Source organism: Heptranchias perlo, chromosome 15 (assembly GCF_035084215.1).
Source record: "Heptranchias perlo isolate sHepPer1 chromosome 15, sHepPer1.hap1, whole genome shotgun sequence".
Taxonomy (NCBI): Eukaryota; Metazoa; Chordata; class Chondrichthyes; order Hexanchiformes; family Hexanchidae; genus Heptranchias; species Heptranchias perlo.
This window is the reverse complement of record NC_090339.1, coordinates 2,259,111-2,282,259: the sequence shown is the minus strand read 5'-3', so window position 1 is coordinate 2,282,259 and position 23,149 is coordinate 2,259,111. Positions and strand designations below refer to the sequence as shown.

At 45.5% G+C, this 23,149-nt stretch overlaps 1 pseudogene; it reads left to right on the top strand.

Annotated features, from left to right (window-relative positions):
- The first annotated feature begins 462 nt into the window (after positions 1-462).
- Positions 463-23,149, top strand: part of LOC137333171 (transcriptional regulator protein Pur-beta-like) — a 42,163-nt pseudogene continuing 19,476 nt past the window's right edge.

The window sequence follows — 23,149 nt, the reverse complement described above, 5'->3', positions numbered from 1 at the left end:
GGGTATCGGGCACAAGAGAGTAGAGCAAAAAATATTAAACAAATCAATAAAACATTCTCCCAATATCACACCAGTAAAAGAGTAGTTAGCCAAGGGTGGAATTCTAAAGACAAGTGACACTCGGTTCTCAAAGTTCGACACAGAGACAGCTGTGGTTTCAGGTTCTATTGTCAGAGTTGCCTTTAAATCGTCTTCAGCAACCATCTTCAGCCAGAAGTGCCGAGTGGATGATCCATCTCAGCCTCCTCCCGATATCCCCACCATCACAGAGGCAGGCACTAATTGGTTCAGGGTGAGGAAGGCCCCCAACAAGAGCAGCACAGGAGGAGCAGCCAGGGCAGCCGGTGTTAATATAACCACACTAAACATGGCAACTCAAACAGCTGAAATAAATATATTTATTGAGAATCTATGGAAATGCAAAGTTGATTGTGTCCTTTATTCAATTATCCTTATTATTCAATGATGAAGATGGCGGAGGGAGACAGCGGGAGCGAGCGAGGTGGAGGCGGCAGCGGCGGTGGGGGTGGCGGAGGAGGAGGCGGCCTCCTCCAGCAGCAGCAGGAGACCCAGGAGCTGGCCTCCAAGTGGGTGGACATCCAGAACAAGCGCTTCTACCTGGACGTGAAGCAGAACGCCAAGGGCCGCTTCATCAAGATCGCCGAGGTGTGCGCGGGCGGCAACAAGAGCCGGCTGACCCTCTCCATGGCGGTGGCGGCCGAGTTCCGCGACTACCTTGGGCATTTCATCGAGCACTACGCGCAGCTGGGCCCCTCGGACTCGGACGCCGGCCTGAGCTCCGACGAGTACCACCGTGCGCTGAAGAGCGAGTTCCTGGTGCGGGAGAACCGCAAGTACTACATGGATCTGAAGGAGAACCAGCGAGGTCGCTTCCTGCGCATCCGCCAGACCTTAAATCGAGGCCCCGGCTTGGGGGGGACGCAAGGCCAGACCATCGCCCTGCCGGCTCAAGGGCTCATCGAGTTCAGGGACACGCTGGCAATGCTGATCGATGGCTACGGCGTGGACGACGAGCCGTGCGGCCAGTCTGAGTTGCCCGAGGGCACGTCCATCACCGTGGACAGAAAGCGCTTCTTCTTCGACGTGGGCTCCAACAAGTACGGCGTGTTCATGCGAGTGAGTGAGGTGAAGCCCTCTTACAGGAACTCCATCACCATCCCCAAAAAGCCTGGTCCAAGTTCGGCAGCGCCTTCAGCAAGTACGCCAAGGAGATGAAGGAGATCCAGGACAAACATCGGGACAAGAAGGAAAAAGCAGGAACTAAGTGTCACAAAACATATTTGAAAGTTCTTTATCTGAATGCACGTAGCATTCGTAACAAAATGGACGTGTTAACGGCACAAATAACTACGTATGGGTATGATCATGTGGCCATTACAGAAACATGGCTGCAGGGTGACAACGACTGGGAATTAAATATGCCAGGGTATTTAACAATCAGGAAGGACAGGCAGGAAGGAAGGGGAGGTGGGGTGGCTATGTTAATAAAGGAAGGAATCACTGTAATACAGATAAATGATATTGGGACAAAGGGTCAGGATAATGAAACAGTTTGGGTAGAGATAAGGAATAATAAGGGGAAAAAAACACTAGTGGGTGTAGTATATAGGCCTCCTAATAGTTGCAACTCTGCTGGAAGAAGTATTAATCAGGAAATAGTCGGGGCATGTAATAAGGGAACAGCTATAATTATGGGGGATTTTAACTATCATATCAACTGGACAAATCAAATAGGGCAGGGCAGCCTTGAGGAAGAGTTTATTGAATGTATTAGGGATGAATTTCTTGAGCAGTATGTAACTGATCCTACAAGGGGGCAAGCAACCTTGTGATAGTATCCGACGAAAAACAAGGACATATAAGGTAGCCAAACTTAGTGGGAGGATAGAAGATTGGGAAGTCTTCAAAAGACAGCAAAAAGTAACTAAAGGATTCATTAAGAAAGGGAAGATAGATAATGAAAATAAATTAGCAAAAAATATAAAAACAGATAGCAAGAGATTCGATAGTTATATAAAAAGAAAAAGGGTGGCTAAGGGAAACGTAGGTCCTTTAGAGGATGAGACCGGGAAATTAATGGTGGGAAACATGGAGATGGCAAAAATGCTGAACAAATATTTTGTTTCAGTCTTTACGGTAGAGGACACTAAGAATATCCCAACACTGGACAAACAGGGGGCTCTGGGGGGGAGGAGCTAAATACGATTAAAATCACTAAGGAATTGGTACTCAGTAAATTAATGGGACTCAAGGCGGATAAATCCCCTGGACCTGATGGCTTACATCCTAGGGTCTTGAGGGAAGTGGCAGTGGGGATTGTGGATGCTTTGGTAATAATTTTCCAAAATTCTCTGGACTCGGCAAAGGTCCCGGCAGATTGGAAAACTGCTAATGTAACACCCTTATTTAAAAAGGGTAGTAGGCAGAAGGCTGGAAATTATAAACCAGTTAGCCTAACATCTGTGGTGGGTAAAATTTTGGAGTCTATTATTAAGGAGACAGTAGCGGAACATTTGGATAAACATAATTTAATAGGACAAAGTCAGCATGGCTTTACAAAGGGGAAGTTATGTCTGACAAATTTGCTTGAGTTCTTTGAGGACATAACCTACAGGGTGGATAAAGGGGAATCAGTGGACGTAGTGTATTTAGACTTCCAGAAGGCATTCGACAATGTGCCACATAAAAGATTATTGCTCAAGATAAAGAATCACTGGATTGGGGGTAATATTCTGGCATGGGTGGAGGATTGGTTATCTAACAGGAAGCAGAGAGTTGGGATAAATGGTTCATTCTCGGACTGGCAACCAGTGACCAGTGGTGTTCCGCAGGGATCGGTGCTGGGTCCCCAACTCTTTACAATCTATATTAATGATTTGGAGGAGGGGACCGAGTGTAACATATCAAAGTTTGCAGATGATACAAAGATGGGAGGGAAAGTAGAGAGTGAGGAGGACATAAAAAACCTACAAGGGGATATAGACAGGCTGGGTGAGTGGGCGGAGATTTGGCAGATGCAATACAATATTGGAAAATGTGACGTTATGCACTTTGGCAGGAAAAATCAGAGAGCAAGTTATTATCTCAATGGCAAGAGACTGGAAAGTACTGCAGTACAAAGGGATCTGGGGGTCCTAGTGCAAGAAAATCAAAAAGTTAGTATGCAGGTGCAGCAGGTGATCAAGAAGGCCAACGGAATGTTGGCTTTTATTGCTAGGGCGATAGAATATAAAAACAGGGAGGTATTGCTGCAGTTATATAAGGTAATGGTGAGACCGCACCAGGAATACTGCATACAGTTTTGGTCTCCATACTTAAGAAAAGACATACTTGCTCTCGAGGCAGTACAAAGAAGGTTCACTCGGTTAATCCCGGGGATGAGGGGGCGGACATATGAGGAGAGGTTGAGTAGATTGGGACTCTACTCATTGGAGTTCAGAAGAATGAGAGGCGATCTTATTGAAACATATAAGATTGTGAAGGGGCTTGATCGGGTGGATGCGGTAAGGATGTTCCCAAGGATGGGTGATACTAGAACTAAGGGGCATAATCATAGAATAAGGGGCTGCTCCTTCAAAACTGAGATGAGGGGAAACTTCTTCACTCAGAGGGTGGTAGGTCTGTGGAATTTGCTGCCCCAGGAAGCTGTGGAAGCTACATCATTAAATAAATTTAAAACAGAAATAGACAGTTTCCTGGAAGTAAAGGGAATTAGGGGTTACGGGGAGCGGGCAGGAAATTGGACATGAATTTAGATTTGAGGTTAGGATCAGATCAACCATGATCTTATTAAATGGCGGAGCAGGCTCGAAGGGCCGATTGGCCTACTCCTGCTCCTATTTCTTATGTTCTTATTTATCACAGAAGCCAGTCTTCAGACAATTCGATTCACTCCACATGATATCAAGAAACGGCTGAGTGCACTGGATACAGCAAAGGCTATGGGCCCCGACAACATCCCGGCTGTAGTGCTGAAGGCTTGTGCTCCAGAACTAGCCACGCCTCTAGACAAGCTGTGTCAGTACAGCTACAACACTGGCATCTACCCGACAATGTGGAAAATGGCCCAGGTATGTCCTGTCCACAAAAAGCAGGATAAGTCCAATCTGGCCAGTTACTGCCCCATCAGTCTACTCTCAATCATCAGCAAAGTGATGGAAGGTGTCGTCGACAGTGCTATCAAGTGGCACTTACTCACCAATAACCTGCTCACCGATGCTCAGTTTGGGTCTGCCAGGACCACTCGGCTCCAGACCTCATTACAGCCTTGGTCCAAACATGGACAAAAGAGCTGAATTCCAGAGGTGAGGTGAGAGTGACTGCCCTTGACATCAAGGCAGCATTTGACCGAGTGTGGCACCAAGGAGCCCTAGTGAAATTGAAGTCAATGGGAATCAGGGGGAAAACTCCCCAGTGGCTGGAGTCATACTAAGCACAAAGGAAGATGGTAGTGGTTGTTGGAGGCCAATCATCTCAGCCCCAGGACATTGCTGCAGGAGTTCCTCAGGGCAGTGTCCTCGGCCCAACCATCTTCAGCTGCTTCATCAATGACCTTCCCTCCATCATAAGGTCAGAAATGGGGATGTTCTCTGATGATTACACAGTTTTCAGTTCCATTCGCAACCCCTCAAATAATGAAGCAGTCCGAGCCCGCATGCAGCAAGACCTGGACAACATCCAGGCTTGGGTTGATAATTGGCAAGTAACATTCACGCCAGACAAGTGCCAGGCAGTGACTGTCTCCAACAAGAGAGAGTCAGATACATCCCCTTGACATTCAACGGCATTACCATCACCGAATCCCCCACAACCAGCATCCTGGGGGTCACCATTGACCAGAAACTGAACTGGACCAGCCACATAAATACTGTGGCTACAAGAGCAGGTCAGAACTGGGTATTCTGCAGCGAATGACTCACCTCCTGACTCCCCAAAGCCTTTCCACCTTCGACAAGGCACAAGTCAGGAGTGTGATGGAATACTCTCCACTTGCCTGGGTGAGTCCAGCTCCAACAACACTCAAGAAACTCAACACCATCCAGGACAAAGCAGCCCGCTTGATTGGCACTCCATCCACCTCCCTAAACATTCACTCCCTCCACCACTGGCACACAGTGGCTGCAGTGTGTACCACCTACAAGATACACTGCAGCAACTCGCCAAGGCTTCTTTGACAGCAATCTCAAACCTGCGACCTCTACCAACGAGAAGGATGAGGGTTGCAGGCACATGGGAAAAACACCATCTGCACATTCCCCTCCAAGTCACACACCATCCCGACTTGGAAATATATCGCCGTTCCTTCATCGTCACTGGGTCAAAATCCTGGAACTCCCTTCCTAACAGCACTGTGAGAGAACCGTCACCACACGGACTGCAGCGGTTCAAGAAGGCGACTCACCACCACCTTCTCAAGGGCAATTAGGGATGGGCAGTAAATTCTGGCCTTGCCAGCGTCGCCCTCATCCCATGAATGAATAAAAAAAATATTAGATCCACTTGCAGTTGCCAGTTCCTCAGGAAAGATCCTTGATTTGAGGATTTTGAACACTTCAGACCCTGGGATGAGAGGGAGGTTGAGATCGTGAAGTGACAGCTCCCTGGTAACCATCCCGATCTCAACTGCAACCTTTGTCTTTAAAAATCATCTGTAATTCTGTTCACAGGTAGGATTCACCCACATTGTTTAATAAAAGATCACCAGTGTGTTGTTTAATTATCTTGGTACTTATCTGCAGTGCTTGTTTGAAGGAAGGAAGTCTGTCAGTGAAGGAGGTTTTGCTGATTGATATTGGACACCTTGATCCAGGGCAACTGGTTCTGGTGCATCAGTGTCTCTCCTACTAGGAGGGAAACAGTGATGGGCAATGAAATTCCACCCCGTTTTTGGTATTTTAGGCATTAAGTGTCGGCCGTGGCTCAGTGGTAGCACTCGTGCTTGTGAGTGAGAAGGTGGGATCAAGTCCCACTCCAGAGACCTGAGCCCAGCATCTCAGCTGACACTCCAGTGCTGCACTGTCAGAGATTCCATCTTTCACATGAGACGTCAAACTGAGGCCCTGTCTGTCCCCTCAGGTGAATGTAAAAGATCACACGGCACTATTTCAAAGAAGGGCAGAGCAGTTCTCCCCTGTGTCCTGGCCAATATTTAACACTCAACAAACATCACAAAAAATGCAGATTATCTGGCCATTATTTCATTGCTATTTGTGGGAAAAAATGCAGATTATCTGGCCATTATTTCATTGCTATTTGTGGGATTTTGTTGTGCACAAATTGGCTGCCACATTTCCTACATTCCAACAGTGACTACACTTTAAAAGTACTTTTGCCTGTAAAGTGCTTTGGGACCTCCTGAGGTCGTAAAAGTCGCGATATTTCTGGGGCCTAATATTGGGGAAGAAGCCAATTCTGCCCGAAAAATGAAGAGCCCAAATTTCCTAACATGATCTGGCCCTTCCCACAATCCTCTCCATGCTGCTCATTTAAATATATGATAATTTGGGCCAGTGACACTTCAGCCCCGAACTGCCTGGTTTGATTCCCGAAATTCATCGGGGTGAGTCAGAATGAAAGATATGAGACTCAGCTGTTGCCAGGTGGAGATGAGATTGGTGAAAATGAGGGGTTTCTGAATCTGAAGACTGCTGAAAGTTTGGGGAGAGGTTATTGCAGATGGGAATGACTTTTTTGGAGTGATATTTTTGGCATTCAGCCTCCAAGCATTGGACCTGCTATTGGCTGCCTGTGGGAGTGTGTCACATTCTCACCCACTCTCCACTCCTCCAGGTTCCTCGTGCTCCGTGAATCACCCAGTGTCACATGATCACTAACAACATCTAATCCCACTGGGTGAGAGTATCTGAGCTGGTGCATGGAAGTGAAGGAGCAAGTGATGGAAGGGGTGAGTTCAAAGAATCTGGGGACTGGGAGAATCTTTAATGGGCCCAGACACCATCAGTGAGAGGGTTCCTGGGAAGGTGAGAGACGTGTCAGACATGAATAATGATTACCTTGTGCCAGTGGTAGAGAGAGCCAAGGGGTGTCTGAAGGTATGAGAGAGTCCCATGTGACTGTACAGCTGACTATGGGGAAAGTGTGTGTGTGCTGCAGACAGGCTAATGCAGAGAGAGAAGTAGAGGATTCCCTTCCCGTGCCAAACTCCTTGGAGAGGTTGAATTTCTTCCTGATTTTGGAGGATGACCTCTTCACTGCTGGCACTGCATTGCTCTGCTCAGCCTCCTCTTCCTACACCAGGCAGTCTGACCAATCAATCCCTTTTCACAAGGTTAGAGTTTCACTTGAAACTCCCCCTAGTGAGGATAATAATTAAGGCCCCTGCTGATGTGGTAAGAAGTCAAACAGATCACAGCTTTGATTCGCAGTCGGTGCTCACTCTGTCCCCACCTCACTCCGTCCCCACCTCACTCCATCCCCATCTCACTCCGTCCCCATCTCACTCCGTCCCCACCTCACTCCGTCCCCAGTTCACTCCGTCCCCACCTCACTCAATCCCACCTCACTCTGTCCCCAGCTCACTCTGTCCCCTGCTCACTCTGTCCCCAGCTCACTCTGTCCCCACCTCACTCAATCCCACCTCACTCTGTCCCCACCTCACTCTGTCCCCCGCTCACTCTGTCCCCACCTCACTCTGTCCCCCGCTCACTCTGTCCCCCGCTCACTCTGTCCCCACCTCACTCTATCCCCAGCTCACTCTGTTCCCACCTCACTCTGTCCCCCGCTCACTCTGTCCCCACCTCACTCTGTCCCCACCTCACTCTGTCCCCACCTCACTCAGTCCCACCTCACTCTGTCCCCACCTCACTCTGTCCCCACCTCACTCTGTTCCCACCTCACTCTGTTCCCAGCTTACTCTGTCCCCACCTCACTCTGTTCCCACCTCACTCTGTTCCCACCTCACTCTGTTCCCAGCTTACTCTGTCCCCACCTCACTCTGTCCCCACCTCACTCAATCCCACCTCACTCTGTCCCCACCTCACTCTGTCCCCAGCTCACTATGAAGGGTGATCTAATCCAGGTGGTTAAAGTGATAAAAAGATATTTTATAGAATCTCACAGCCAAAAGAAGGCCATTCGGCCCATTGTGAAAGAACTATCCAACTAGTCCCACTCCCCTGCTCTTTCCCCATAGCCGTTGTAATTTTTTCCTTTTCAACTATTTATCCAATTCCCTTTCGAAAGTTATCACTGAACCTGCTTCCACCACCCTTTTAGGCAGTGCATTCCAGATCATAACAACTCGCTGCGTTAGAAAAATTCTCCTCATCTACTTTCTAGTTCAGTTCCCAATTAACTTAAATCTGTGTCCTCTGGTTACCGACCCTTCTCCCAGTTGAAACGGCTTCTCCCCATCCAATCTATCAAAATCCTTCATAATTTTGAACATCTCTATTAAATCTCCCGTAACCTTCTTTACTCAAAGGAGAACAACCCCAACTTTAGGGTACTAGAGGGTTGGGCTTTGATAAGAGAGTTAGGGTATTGGAGGGATGGGCTTTGATGGGAGAGTTAGGGTACCAGAGGGATGGGCTTTGATGGGAGGGTTAGGGTATTGGAGGGATGGGCTTTGATGGGAGGGTTAGGGTATTGGAGGGATGGGCTTTGATGGGAGAGTTAGGTTATTGGAGGGATGGGCTTTCATGGGAGGGTTAGGGTACCAGAAGGATGGGCTATGATGGGAGAGTTAGGGTATTGGAGGGATGGGCTTTGATGGGAGAGTTAGGGTATTGGAGGGATGAGCTTTGATGGGAGGGTTAGGGTATTGGAGGGATGGGCTTTGATAAGAGTGTTAGGGCATTGGAGAGATGGGCTTTGATGGGAGAGTTAGGGTATTGGAGGGATGGACTTTGATGGGAGAGTTATGGTATTGGAGGGATGGACTTTGATGGGAGAGTTATGGTATTGGAGGGATGGACTTTGATAAGTGAGTTAGGGCATTGGAGGGATGAGCTTTGATGGGAGAGTTAGGGCATTGGAGGGATGGGCTTTGATGGGAGAGTTAGGGCATTGGAGAGATGGGCTTAGATGGGAGAGTTAGGGTATTGGAGGGATGGGCTTTGATGGGAGAGTTAGGGTATTGGAGGGATGGGCTTTGATGGGAGGGTTAGGGTATTGGAGGGATGGGCTTTGATGGGAGAGTAAGAGCATTGGAGGGATGGGCTTTGATGGGAGAGTAAGGGCATTGGAGGGATGGGCTTTGATGGGAGAGTTAGGTTACCAGAGGGATGGGCTTTGATAAGAGAGTTAGGGTACCAGAGGGATGGGCTTTGATGGGAGGGTTAGGGTATTGGAGGGATGGGCTTTGATGGGAGAGTTAGGGTATTGGAGGGATGGGCTTTGATGGGAGAGTTAGTGTATTGGAGGGATAGGTTTTGACGGGAGAGTTAGGGTATTGGAGGGATGGGTTTTGATAAGAGAGTTAGGGTATTGGACGGATGGGTTTCAATGGGAGAGTTTAGGTACCAGAGAGATGAGCTTTGAAGGGATGAATTGTCCTTTTATGTTTTGATTTTTACCATGTTTTGTACACTTTGTTGTTCACTGACATCACCTTTAATGAGAGGATTATTCACTCCCTGCACCTTATTACACAGCTCTCTCTATCTATACGAGGGTGACATCCTGTGAAATTGTAAAGACATTTCTGCAGTTTCCATTCCTCTGGTGAGAGTTTCATCTCCACTCGACCCCATTACAGATGGTGAACTGTTGGACTGATCGAATTTTAAGCTTTTGTCCCTTTTTACAATTTAGTTTGTGGTCTGAAATGATTTAGGCTTGGGAACCTGCAATCAAACACCACATCACATAAAGTTTCTTCATACGCTTTATTTCGTAGAGAAGAACAGATCTTACATTACCTATTTGAGAGTGATCAGCTGTCGTAGCCTGGGCCTTGCTGTCAGCTTGTCTCTTCCTGGGCGTAAACTCACGGAGATACTCACAATCTCACCATTTAGGCTCTAAAACCACGAACGCACGTGACCACTGGTTTCCTGTTAACAGTTAGTGATACATTTTCTCATCACATTGTTAGATCATTGTAAACAATTTTACAACACCAAGTTATAGTCCAACAATTTTATTTTTAATCCCACAAGCTTTCGGGGGCTTCCCCCTTCCACATCGCCTGAGGAAGGGGGAAGCCCCCGAAAGCTTGTGGGATTAAAAATAAAATTGTTGGACTATAACTTGGTGTTGTAAAATTGTTTCCAATTGTCAACCCCAGTCCATCACCGGCATCTCCACATCATTGTTAGATCAAGAAGAGAAACAAACTCCTTGTAAGACGAGCTAATAAAACAAAAGAGGAAACTCTGGTTTGTCACCCATTCTGCTGACAGCAGAATTTACATAACTGTTAACATATGACATTAACCCTTGAAGTTCTGCTGACCTACACAAAAACTCAGCAAAGTTTCCTATTAAGAACATAAGAACATAAGAAATTGGAGCAGGAGTAGGCCAATCGGCCCCTCGAGCCTGCTCCGCCATTCAATAAGATCATGGCTGATCTGATCCCAACCACAAATCTAAAGAACACAAGAAGTAGGAGCAGGACCCGGCCACACAGCCCCTGGGCCCTCTCCGCCACCCACAGGGCATTGACCGATCCGAACTCAGCTTCATGTCCAATTTCCTGCCCGCTCCCCATAACCCCTAATTCCCTTTACTTCTAGAAAACTGTCTATTTCTGTTTTAAATTTATCTAATGATGTAGCTTCCACAGCTTCCTGGGGCAGCAAATTCCACAGACCTACCACCCTCTGAGTGAAGAAGTTTCTCCTCATCTCAGTTTTGAAAGAGCAGCCCCTTATTCTAAGATTATGCCCCCTAGTTCTAGTTTCACCCATCTTTGGGAGGTTGTGCTTTAAACACGTTAGAATCCAATGAGAAAATGAGAATGGGGCAGTAAAGTGACTACACCCTGGTATCTGTATCTCTGTCCAGCTGAGCAGAGCTTGGAGAAGACGGTGCCCTCCGGTGCATGTTCTCCTCAGCCGTCCCTGCCACCACTGTCTGCTCGTGCTCGCTTGTGTTGTGAGACTCACCAGGTGCCGGCCCACCTATCTGACTAACACTCCTGCTCCATCAGCCAGTCTCTGCTCTGGTGCCTGCTACGCGTGCAGTGTGTGATGGTGCGTCCTCAGGAGGGATGAGGTCCTCCGAGATGTCTTCTTCCCCTGTAGGCAGGGACTCATATTCATCCTACCTGGGCCCTGGAGGAAAGAAGAAAGGGTGAAGATTTAGTAACGGTACTCAGAAAATGTATGGTAGTATGGTGGTTATGTTACTGGACTAGTAATCCAGAGGCCTGGACTAATAATGCGGAGTTATGAGTTCAAATCCCCCCACGGCAGCTGGGGAATTTAAATTCAATTAATTAAATAAAAAATTGGAATAAAAAAACTAATATTAGTAATGGTGACCATAAAATTACCAGATTGTTGTAAAAACCCATCTGGTTCACTAATGTCCTTCAGGGATTGAAACCTGCTGTCCTTACCTGGTCTGGCCGATATGTGACTCCAGACCCACAGCAATGTGGTTGATTCTTAATCGCCCTCTGAAATGGCCCAGCAAGCCACTCAGTTGTACAATCTTGCTACGAAAAGTCATAATAAGAATAAAACCTGGAAGGACAACTAGGCACCGGACATGACAAAGGCAAACCAAGCTCAGTCGACCCTGCAAAGTCTTCCTCATGAACATCTGGGGACTTGTGCCAAAATTGGGAGAGCTGTCCCACAGACTAGTCAAGCAACAGCCTGGCATAGCCATACTCACAGAATCATACCTTTCAGCCAACGTCCCAGAGTCTTCCATCGCCATCCTGTGGAAATGCATAAAGAGATACCTGACCATATTAGCTTTTAATACACCTAAACCATAAATGAAGAAATGCATGATGGATATGTGACCATACTAACTGACCAGCTGAATACAATAGAAAGCTTACATTTTAGTTTCTCACCAAAGACATACAGAAGCACTATTGTCTAATTACTTCAAGTTCTCTCATGTTGATAACTGTCTGACTAACAGAAATGAATGACCATATAGCCTTGAGACTGGGTACAGACTTACTGATAAAAAAAGACTGTTTCTTAGGGAAAACCACTTTCCCAGGCCTGTGTCCAACATCACGAGATGATCATGAGGAACCAGAGGGTGGGTTCCCTATTTTGACTGACTAACTACCTGAACCAATAAAGAATGTACGTGTACACCCATATTCTATGACAGGTGGACGTTGCTAATTAACTGTATAAACATGAGCTGTTTCTTGAACTCAGCGAAGACGTAGCCCTGGCCATTGTTTAGAGCACGCTTCCCTTGTATACAAGTTTTCTTAATAAATTCTTACTTGTCTGAAATAACTGTTTGGAGTTAATGCATTGTATATAATAGGTAATAATAAGTTTAAGTTTTCGACAGTTCTTGGAGGTTCCACCGAGATCGCTTGTGATCCCCGGTAAATACGGACACATGTTATCTGTACTAACCCAGATGCACTGCGATTGATAAGTGTATGCATTAACTGACGTGACTAATTCTTCTGTTTGCCTTTGGGAATTGGAAGGCGATCATAGGAAATGTGATCCGTGTAGACAAGGAGAAAAAAAAGGGGAAAAACAAAGAGAGAGACGCGCGACAGATTACTCGATATTGTCAGCTGCGGTGTTGTAGTAACGGGCTGAGAGAGCAATAACGGAGTAGATCTGTGATACCGGTGATTACTAGAGTGATGGTGAGGTTGCTGTATGGGACCAACAGACGGTCAGCCGCTAGTGGAGAAGGCGCCAGGAAAAGAGAGAGGTAACCGGGTTACGGACTTGTGTGAAATAAAATTTTACATTTGGAAAAGTGTGAAATTGTAATTTGGACAAGCGCAGACTGGATGTTGCGTAATTCGGAAAAGTGTGAAATTCTGGTTTACCTGATGCATAGTGTTTAGATAAAAATCACTATTAGTATTCCTCCTTCTCAAAAAGAGAAACACTTTTAAAAAAATCTTGTGTAAGTCAGCTGATTCAACTAATTGCAGACGTTTCTCTCACGCACCTAGCCTGAGCTGGTTATTAAGAGGGTTTTAACCCCACGTGAAGGCCAGGACCCTAAAGTAGATGCAGAGAACACATGACGTCTTGTCCAATCGTCTGAATTATCCAAGTGCGGATCGGCGACCGTTATATCGTTGTGTTATATATTGTAGCGATTGTAAATAGAAGCTATGGGTGCCAGCGCATGCAAAATCCCTCCAAAGGGAACACCTGCTGCTTACATGTACAGAAACTTTGGGAAAGAAACAACTGACGAGTTGATAGTTTGGTCAAAATGGACCAGGACTAGAAAATATCCTTTTCCCGAAGACGGCACATTTAATATGGATAGAATTAAGTGATTAGAAAAATGTTTAAAAGACAGAGACCCAAAAAAGAAAGGTTCTTTTGTTTTCAGTGTACTGTCCCTTTAAAAAGCCTGTCCTTATTGTGAGTGTTTTCTGTCGGTGTTGTGGGCCACGCCCCCTTCTTACTACGTCTTACGTGTTTTCCTCTTTTGTGTAATGTATCTGTTTTGTCTTTTGTTTAATTCTGATATTGCTGAATTAAAATTGAAGTTATTGAGGTTAAGTGACCTATTAAATTCTGGTTCTTATAAAATGTGAGCATGTCAAATTCCAGACATGGGATCTCCACACAAAAAAAAATTGGCATTTTGAATTTTTATCTTGTGATTGGCTGTGGTTTAAAAAAAGGTTCAAAAAATAACGGGACAGATAAAAAAAAGCTATCTGGTATCACCGTGATAGGAAAAGTCGGAAAGCTGGAACAGCTCGGAGAGTTGGTTACAATCATACCCACTGAAAGCATGTGGAAAAAAAATGAATTGGACAGCAAATTATAAAACTTACGAAGCAAGGTGAAAATTGAGGGGAACCCAAACAAAAGTTGATCACAACAATCTGGAAATACTAGACTAACTATAATCTAAAATGTACGATGGGAAATGTTATTTCCCGGTATGAATTTTTTTTTAAAAAAGAATTTATGTGAAAATTACGTTGACGTATGCTGAGAACGCTGCGTGAATCTGATATCTGGCTCCATCGTTTTGTTTCTGAAAAAAAAGTTAACCCCTTCCAAGGACACTAACATCTGTTTTCAATTCACCGAGCAATAACCTTTGCATTTATATAAAATAATTGACAAAATGAGGTTTAATTGTAAAAGAAAAGATAAAGTGCAGCTTTAAAGAATTACAAGTTGCAGTTGCAGGATGATCTCTGGTTATAAATTAATTTGATCTTCTTCGAAGCATTTTGTGCTATTGTGGTTGATTCCTCCCCTCACCCCTTAAGGTTGTTACAAGCAAGAAGTAACTGACCCTTATTTCACAGCATTCTGAAAGTGAAAAGAGCAGGTACTGTTTAAACAGTTTTAAACAGTTTTATTGTCTCTTGATAAAAACAATGATTTTTGTGAATTTTGAAGGGAGACACCCTCTTTCTTCAGGGTGCATGGTGAGGATCCTTGAATCCTCCTCCCCTGAGGGAATAGATTTAAAAAAAGACGGCGATAATGATCATATTGGATTTCAGTTGTCGTCTGAAAGATAAGATTAGGGAAAAGGCTGTTTGCAAAGCTAAAGCAGAGTCTGTAAAGAAAGTAAAGAAGCTGCAAGCAAACAAGTTGGTTTATAAGAAACATTGGAGAAAACACTATGATTAAAATAAATCTCAAAAATAGTGTGCAAAATATATAGTGTAAAGCAATCCACAAATGTGAGAAGTGAAGAAAAAAAAATCAGTCAAACCTGTGTGAGGAGAAAATTTGAAGCCAAAATCGCCAAGTAGCTAAAAAAGTTAAATTTGCGGAGTGTCTAGCAGAGTGGAATGAAATATGGAAACTTAAACTCAGAGGGAGAAGTATCAAATTACTGCTACCACGAGAGCCAGTTAATGTTAACCCCTTCCATCCCAAGAAGCCAGACTCTCATGCCAAGACCAGTTCAAACAGATAGGAATGACCCAGTCGGTTGAGAACTGTCTGAGGCTTGCCCAGAACACAGGTGAACATGAGGTAACAATTGGTATAGGTTATGCTATTAAAATTGACCCAATTACTCGGAAATGCCAAAGGCTACAACTTGACTGAGATATAAGTTTCCACACAGACAATGCTACAGTGTAAAATTGATAAGAAAGGTGAATGTAAAACAAATCGTATGAAGAGAAAGCATAGGTTGGACAATTGGAAGTCCATTACTTGAGCTATGTACTGACACAGGGGACTAAACGCCTACCAGAAGATAGGAAATTGACAATTTTAAATTTACCCTGCCCACAGTACGATAAGGAAGTTCGACAAGTTCTGGGGCTATTCAATTTTATTTTGAATTATTCACGAATAGTAGCTCCAATACAAGATCTGACCAAAGGGGGGAGACCTTCCCTGACAAATTATATAACTCGCATTGAGAATGTAATGTATGATAACGTGCAACATGAGCTTGTACTGGGAGTACTAGATTTAACCGATACGGCCCTACCCACATGGTGTTCTAAGAAAACTCAACAATTATATCAACACCTCCTAACTCAAGTGTTAAAACAAGACGTGACATGGAATGGAGGTGGACATCGTAAAAGAGATAGACAAATGTGGAGACGTAAAAGATCTGTGATAAATAATATAGCAACTGCCTTTAATACGGGTGCCTCAGTTGTTAACACCATTGATTTGGTAACATTAGATCAAAAGGTCAGAGATTTAGGGTCTCGCATTAAAGATATATTAAAAATAATAAATGAAAATACAGATAAGGAATTGCCTGAGTATCAAATGCTGACCATACATTTGCAAAAGATAGCTACAGTGCTAGAAACACATGCCCAAACCATTAATAAATTAATAAAAGAGGAATATAATGTATCTTAGCAGGCGGCTGCTAATGACATCTGCAGTACATATGGTAACTGGATTGTGGAACAGACACGAGAGAACCGAGCCCAGATACAGGCAGGGGAAGTACCCTTATGGATAACAAATCAACAAACTGAGGGTGAACCTGACCTGTGGGCATGATGGAGGTGGTACCTCCAACCGGCTGTTAGCAAACAAGAACATCACCCCTTGCCAATTCAGGGCAATGGTGCGGGTGTACCCCACTCAAGTGGAGTGTAAACTTGACGGAGGAGGGCTCCTAGGGTTGGTACTAGTAATACTGGTGATGGCACCCAAAACCCAGGGACGAGAGGTGTACCAAGTACAGAATATTGGGGTAATGAAGGACGGAATGCACATATCCCATCACAATATGTTACCATATGCTGTAAAAAAATTTAAAGGGAATTTGGCTGGAACAAAATTAGAGGGATGTGTTACTAGACATGCTATCACTGTATGTCCACACAGTGTTGGACACAGCCCAGAAGCACAGTGTGGGTTTAACAATACCGGTACCAATCAGGATATTAACTGTACCATAGAGGCCCTCGAGGCGGATCTAAAACCCACTCAAGTGGCATATGCCGGAGAGGGCGAATACTGTGTTACAACTAATTTGGAAACATTTAAATATGCCAATCTAACTTGTGATATTTTAAGTCCAGAATTCTGCTCCATTCCTGAAGTCCCGGTTCGGATTGGACCCGAGGAACTGGTAGAGATACACTGGCATAACCTCACCACCTTACAAGTTTCTGAGGATGTCAAAAAGGACTTAAAACAATATCAGGACACATTTGGGTATCTGACACCCCTGTTGCCTAAATATTTGAAAGCATTACGAATGGAGATACGCCTCTCCCAGAAGGTTTATTATAACCTACAACAGGACAATAAAAATATTAAGCATGACATTGACCAAATTAAATTCACCACTTGGTGGTATGACCTCTGGAATTGGGGACTGAATATACAGATCCATCCTCAGATTAGATTAATTTCACATGTATTAGTCGTAGTGCAGTTTGTTGTAATGTGCTTCTTGATTTTCATGGCATGTAATAAATGTAAGCAGAGGATGAAGGGTTTGGCAAAGATAGTAAAACAGAGCCTGAGTGAGAATGTCCCCATTGTCTCTATGATTTCAACTAAGAACGCATCTTGATGGTACCGGGAGCAGCACCCGTTGGGGTAAGGTGCATGTAAAAGGGGAGAAAATCATAGTTTGATAGGATTATCAGATGCTCTGCCTCTCTTCCACCCGGACTGGTGGCCAACACGAAGGGAACCTGGTTAAGATGAGGTACAACATCCAAGAGGATATTATAAGGATAAAATTTGGATTAAGGGATATAAAGGGGTGGGTCCCAATCTTGAGTTCAAAGGTCAGGCCTAGTAGTTGATTGATTAACCCATAATTCCCCATACAAGGACCCCAGCGGTGGCGTACAAGCCCAAAAAAAAACTGACTGATTAATTAAACTGTTATAAGAGGCTGCTGCAGTATGGCATGTCCTAAACTGTTAGATCATTTAGGTATAATTGGCTCAGCATGCCTGATCATGTGAGTGGGAATTGGCATAGAACCTGTTACAACCCCCGCTGCAAGTAGACTCAATCGTGTTTCAAGGGAACTGCATGTCAATACTTTTTATACATGTCATATATGTATGCAAAATGTCAAGGTATCTCTAGTTGCTGGGTGTGCTCACATATCCCAATTCAATCCAAGGGAGGCATTCCCCTCAGACCAGTCCCCCTAACTTCCCAAGAAATAGCAGAGTGGGTAATAAATCAAATTGAAATTAATGGGAACAGAATGCGAGATAGTGGCTGGATGAGCGCGAGAACAAGTAAGACAATGTTTGTGAGAAAGCAATGGAAGGAGTACACAATCACAACAAAATGCGAAACCAGATTTCGGGGGTGGTACCAACCTAATCACGATCGGACTCGTAAACCTCCTTTTCTAATCCTTACAAATACACCAAGAACTAATGGAGCAATATGTTTGAGTAAGAATTCAGTAGGGGGTGATGTAATGGGATGGAGTAATTGCACTCAGTATATAAATATGACAGAAACCAGCATCAGTAGTACCATCAGATGGAAGCCTTGCACAGGTGGCCAAATTTACATAGATAGAATATACGTAAAAAATTCCCCTGCAATTACTGCGTATAATGAAACCTACTTTATTTGTGGCCACAAGGCATACCCATGGTTGCCTCAAAGATGGGCCGGATCATGTTACTTGGGATATGTGATCCCATATGTCCGACACTCATCATCCCTGCCTCAATATCCTGCTGGGCAACGAGTAAAGAGGGTAATTACTGAGGCTGACCGATTCTGGGCCATTGCTTTCCCTAGGTGGGGAGTGAGCATGGCCACCAGAGAAATTATTAAATTAGCCAATATCTGGGAAATAATTGCTAATGATACGGCAGAAGCCTTAAAGGAAATAAGCGCAGAGATGATAGCCATTCGTACGGTCACCTTACAAAACCGTATGGCCCTTGATTACATATTGGCAGAGAAAGGAGGAACATGCACACTAATTGGATCTGAATGTTGTACCTACATACCTGATAGTTCAGAGAATATTATTAATTTGGCCGATCACATTCAAAGGGAAGTTGAGAAATTCAAGCAGCCCCCTTCATTCACTCTTGGGGGCTGGGCAACAGGGTGGCTGGGTTCTATTGGGACTTCTCTAGTTCAGGGGCTAGTCATATTCATTGTTATAATTCTTATAGCCTATTGCTCTGTCAAATGCTGCTGTGTTATGATGTCCAATCTGGGTACACATATATCGCCCACAAATTTGATGGTGCAAGTAGGGGTGGCAAAGGATGAGGTGCAGGAGGAGTTTGAACGTCTGGGTGGAATAATGCTCTATTAGAATATTGTCCTTTATAAAGGACAAAAGGAGGGAATGTGGAAATGCATAAAGAGATACCTGACCACATTAACTTTCTAATACACCTAAACCATGAATGTGGACCTGACCATATTAACTTTCTAATACACCTAAACCATAAATGAAGAAATGCATGATGGATATTTGACCATACTAACTGACCAGCTGAATACAATTTAAAGCTTATATTTTAGTTTCTCACCAAAGACATACAGAAGCACGATTGTCTAATTACTTCAAGTTCTCTCATGCTGATAACTGTCTGACTAACAGAAATGAATGACCATATAGCCTTGAGACTGGGTACAGACTTACTGATAAAAAAAGACTGTTTCTTAGGGAAAACCACTTTCCCAGGCCTGTGTCCAACATCACGAGACGATCATGAGGAACCAGAGGGTGGGTTCCCTATTTTGATTGACTAACTACCTGAACCAATAAAGAATGTACGTGTACGCCCATATTCTATGACAGGTGGGCGTTGCTAATTAACTGTATAAACGTGAGCTGTTTCTTGAACTCAGCGAAGACGTAGCCCTGGCCATTGTTCAGGGCACGCTTCCCTTGTATACAAGTTTTCTTAATAAATCCTTACTTGTCTGAAATAAGTGTTTGGAGTTTATGCATTGTATACAATTGGTAATAATAAGTTTAAGTTTTCGACAATCCCTGGGTATGTCCTGTCCCACCGGCAGGGACAGACCCACCAGTGGTGGCGGTACAGTGATATACAGTCAGGAGGGAGTGGCCCTGGGAGTCCTCAACATTGACTCCGAACCCCATGAAATCTCATGGCATCAGGTCAAACATGGGCAAGGAAACCTCCTGCTGATTACCACCTACCGCCCTCCCTCAGCTGACGAATCAGTCCTCCTCCATGTTGAGCACCACTTGGAGGAAGCACTAAGTGTAGCAAGGGCACAGAATGTACTCTGGGTGGGGGACTTCAATGTCCCGTCACCAAAAGTAGCTCAGTAGCACCAATACTGGCTGAGCTGGCCGAGTCCTGAAGGACATAGTTGCCAGACTGGGCCTGTGGCAGGTGGTGAGCGCACCAACACAAGGGAAAAACCTATTTAACCTTGTCTTCACCAATCTCCCTGTCGCAGATGCATCTGTCCAAGACAGTATTGGTAGGAGTGACCACTGCACTGTCCTTGCCGTCTTCACACTGAGGACACCATCCAACATGTGTGGCACTACCACTGTGCTAAAAGGGATAGATGTGATGTGGAGATGCCTGGTGATGGACTGGGGTTGACAAATGTAAGGAGTCTTACAACACCAGGTTATAGTCCAACAGCTTTATTTGAAATCACAAGCTTTCGGAGGCTTCCTCCTTCGTCAGGTGAGTGTGGGATTCCATTAAAGTACAGCATATATAGTCAGAGAACAATGCCTGGTGATTACAGATAATCTTTCCAACTGCCCGTTATCAAAGCAATCAAAGGAGTTGAATGGTGTTCAGACAGAGAAACATTACATACAAGACTACTGAATACACAAAAGGTCAGGACACAAAGACAGAGAGAGAGAGAGAGAGACAACCAAAAGGCAGAGAAAGAGAGAGAATGACCAGTTGTATTAAAAACAGATAACTTTTTTTTCGCTGGTGGGGTTACGTGTAGCGTGACTTGAACCCAAGATCCCGGTTGAGGCCGTCCTCATGGGTGCGGAACTTGGCTATCAATTTCTGCTCGACAATTTTGCGTTGTCGTGTGTCTCGAAGGCCGCCTTGGAGAACGCTTACCCGAAGATCGGTGGCTGAATGTCCTTGACTGCTGAAGTGTTCCCCGACTGGGAGGGAACCCTCCTGTCTGGCAATTGTTGCGCGGTGTCCGTTCATCCGTTGTCGCAGTGTCTGCATTGTCTCGCCGATGTACCATGCTCTGGGGCATCCTTTCCTGCAACGTATGAGGTAGACAACGTTGGCCGAGTCCCAGGAGTATGAACCATGTACCTGGTGGGTGGTGTCCTCTCGTGTGATGGTGGTATCTGTGTCGATGATCTGGCATGTCTTGCAGAGGTTGCTGTGGCAGGGTTGTGTGGTGTCGTGGACGCTGTTCTCCTGAAAGCTGGGTAATTTGCTGCAAATGATGGTCTGTTTGAGGTTAGGTGGCTGTTTGAAGGCGAGTAGTGGAGGCGTGGGGATGGCCTTAGCGAGGTGTTCGTCGTCATCGATGACATGTTGAAGGCTGCGGAGTACATGGCGTAGTTTCTCCGCTCCGGGGAAGTACTGGACGACGAAGGGTACTCTGTTGGTTGTGTCCCATGTTTGTCTTCTGAGGAGGTCGATGCGATTTTTCGCTGTGGCCCGTCGGAACTGTCGATCGACGAGTCGAGCGTCATATCCCGTTCTTACGAGGGCGTCTTTCAGCGTTCCTCCTCATCTGAGCAAATCCTGTGTATTCGCAGGGCCTGTCCATAGGGGATGGCCTCTTTGACGTGGTTAGGGTGGAAGCTGGAAAAGTGGAGCATCGTGAGGTTGTCCGTGGGCTTGCGGTAGAGTGAGGTGCTGAGGTGCCCGTCTTTGATGGAGATTCGTGTGTCCAAGAATGAAACCGATTCTGAGGAGTAGTCCATGGTGAGTTTGATGGTGGGATGGAACTTGTTGATGTTATCGTGTAGTCTCTTCAGTGATTCTTCGCCGTGGGTCCAGAGGAAGAAAATGTCGTCGATGTATCTGGTGTATAGCGTTGGTTGGAGGTCCTGTGCAATGAAGAAGTCCTGCTCAAATTTATGCATGAAAATGTTGGCGTATTGGGGTGCGAATTTGCTCCCCATGGCTGTTCCGTGTGTTTGGGTAAAGAACTGGTTATTGAAGGTGAAGACATTGTGATCCAGGATGAAGCGGATGAGTTGTAGGATGGCGTCTGGAGATTGGCTGTTGTTGGTGTTGAGTATTGATGCTGTCGCAGCGATGCCGTCATCGTGGGGGATACTGGTGTAGAGTGCCGAGACATCCATCGTGGTGAGAAGTGTTCCTGGTTCAACTGGTCCGTGGGTACTGAGTTTTTGTAGGAAGTCTGTAGTGTCGCGACAGAAGCTGGGGGTTCCCTGTACGATGGGTTTCAGGATGCCCTCGACGCATCCAGAGAGGTTCTCACACAGGGTTCTGTTGCCTGATATGATAGGATGTCCGGGTGTGTTGGATTTGTGTATCTTTGGGAGGCAGTAGAAATCTCCCACGCGGGGAGTACGTGGGATGAGAGCACGTAGGATGCTTTGAAGGTCTGGATCGAAGGTCTTGATCAGTTTGTTGAGCTGGTGGGTGTGTTCTTTGGTCGGGTCTGTGGGTAACCGTCTGTAGTGTTCCTGGTTGTCCAGTTGTCGGTATGCTTCTTTGCAATAGTCCGTTCTGTTCTGTATGACGATGGCTCCTCCTTTGTCCGCTGGTTTGATGACGATGTTGCGGTTGGTCTTGAGAGCGTCGATGGCGTTGCGTTGTGCTCGGGTGACATTCTGGACTGTCTTGTGAGTGCGGCTGATGAATCTGGCATAGACGCATCTCCTGACAGCTTGAGCATACATGTCAAGCTTAGGGCAGCGACCCTCCAGAGGAGTCCAGTTTGACTCTTTCCTCTTCGGTTGCTGTACCGCGGATCCCTCTGTCTGCTGTTGCGGATCGTTAATTGTCTCATTGGGTTCGCTGCTGAAATCTTGGGATTTGTGGAAGAATTCCCGGAGCCTCATTCTCCTGATGAATTCCTCTGTGTCCGCTGCGAGACCGATTGGGTCCATTTTGGTGGTGGGGCAGAAATTGAGCCCTCGGCTGAGAACTTCGATTTCGTCTGGTTGAAGGGTGTGGACGGACATGAGCGCAAAAGACAAGGCTGAAGTGTTTGCAACCATCTTCAGCCAGAAGTGCCAAGTGGATGATCCATCTCAGCCTCCTCCCGATATCCCCACCATCACAGAAGCCAGTCTTCAGCCAATTTGATTCACTCCAAGCGATATTAAGAAACGGCTGAGTGCACTGGATACATCAAAGGCTATGGGCCCTGACAACATCCCGGCAGTCGTGCTGAAGACATGTACTCTCGAACTAGCCATGCCTCCAGCCAAACTGTTTCAGTGCAGCTACAACACTGGCATCTACCCGACAATGTGGAAAATTGCCCAGGTATGTCCAGTCCACAAAAAGCAGGATAAATCCAATCCAGCCAATTACCGCCCCATCAGTCTGCTCTCAATCATCAGCAAAGTGATGGAAGGTGTCGTCGACAGTGCTATC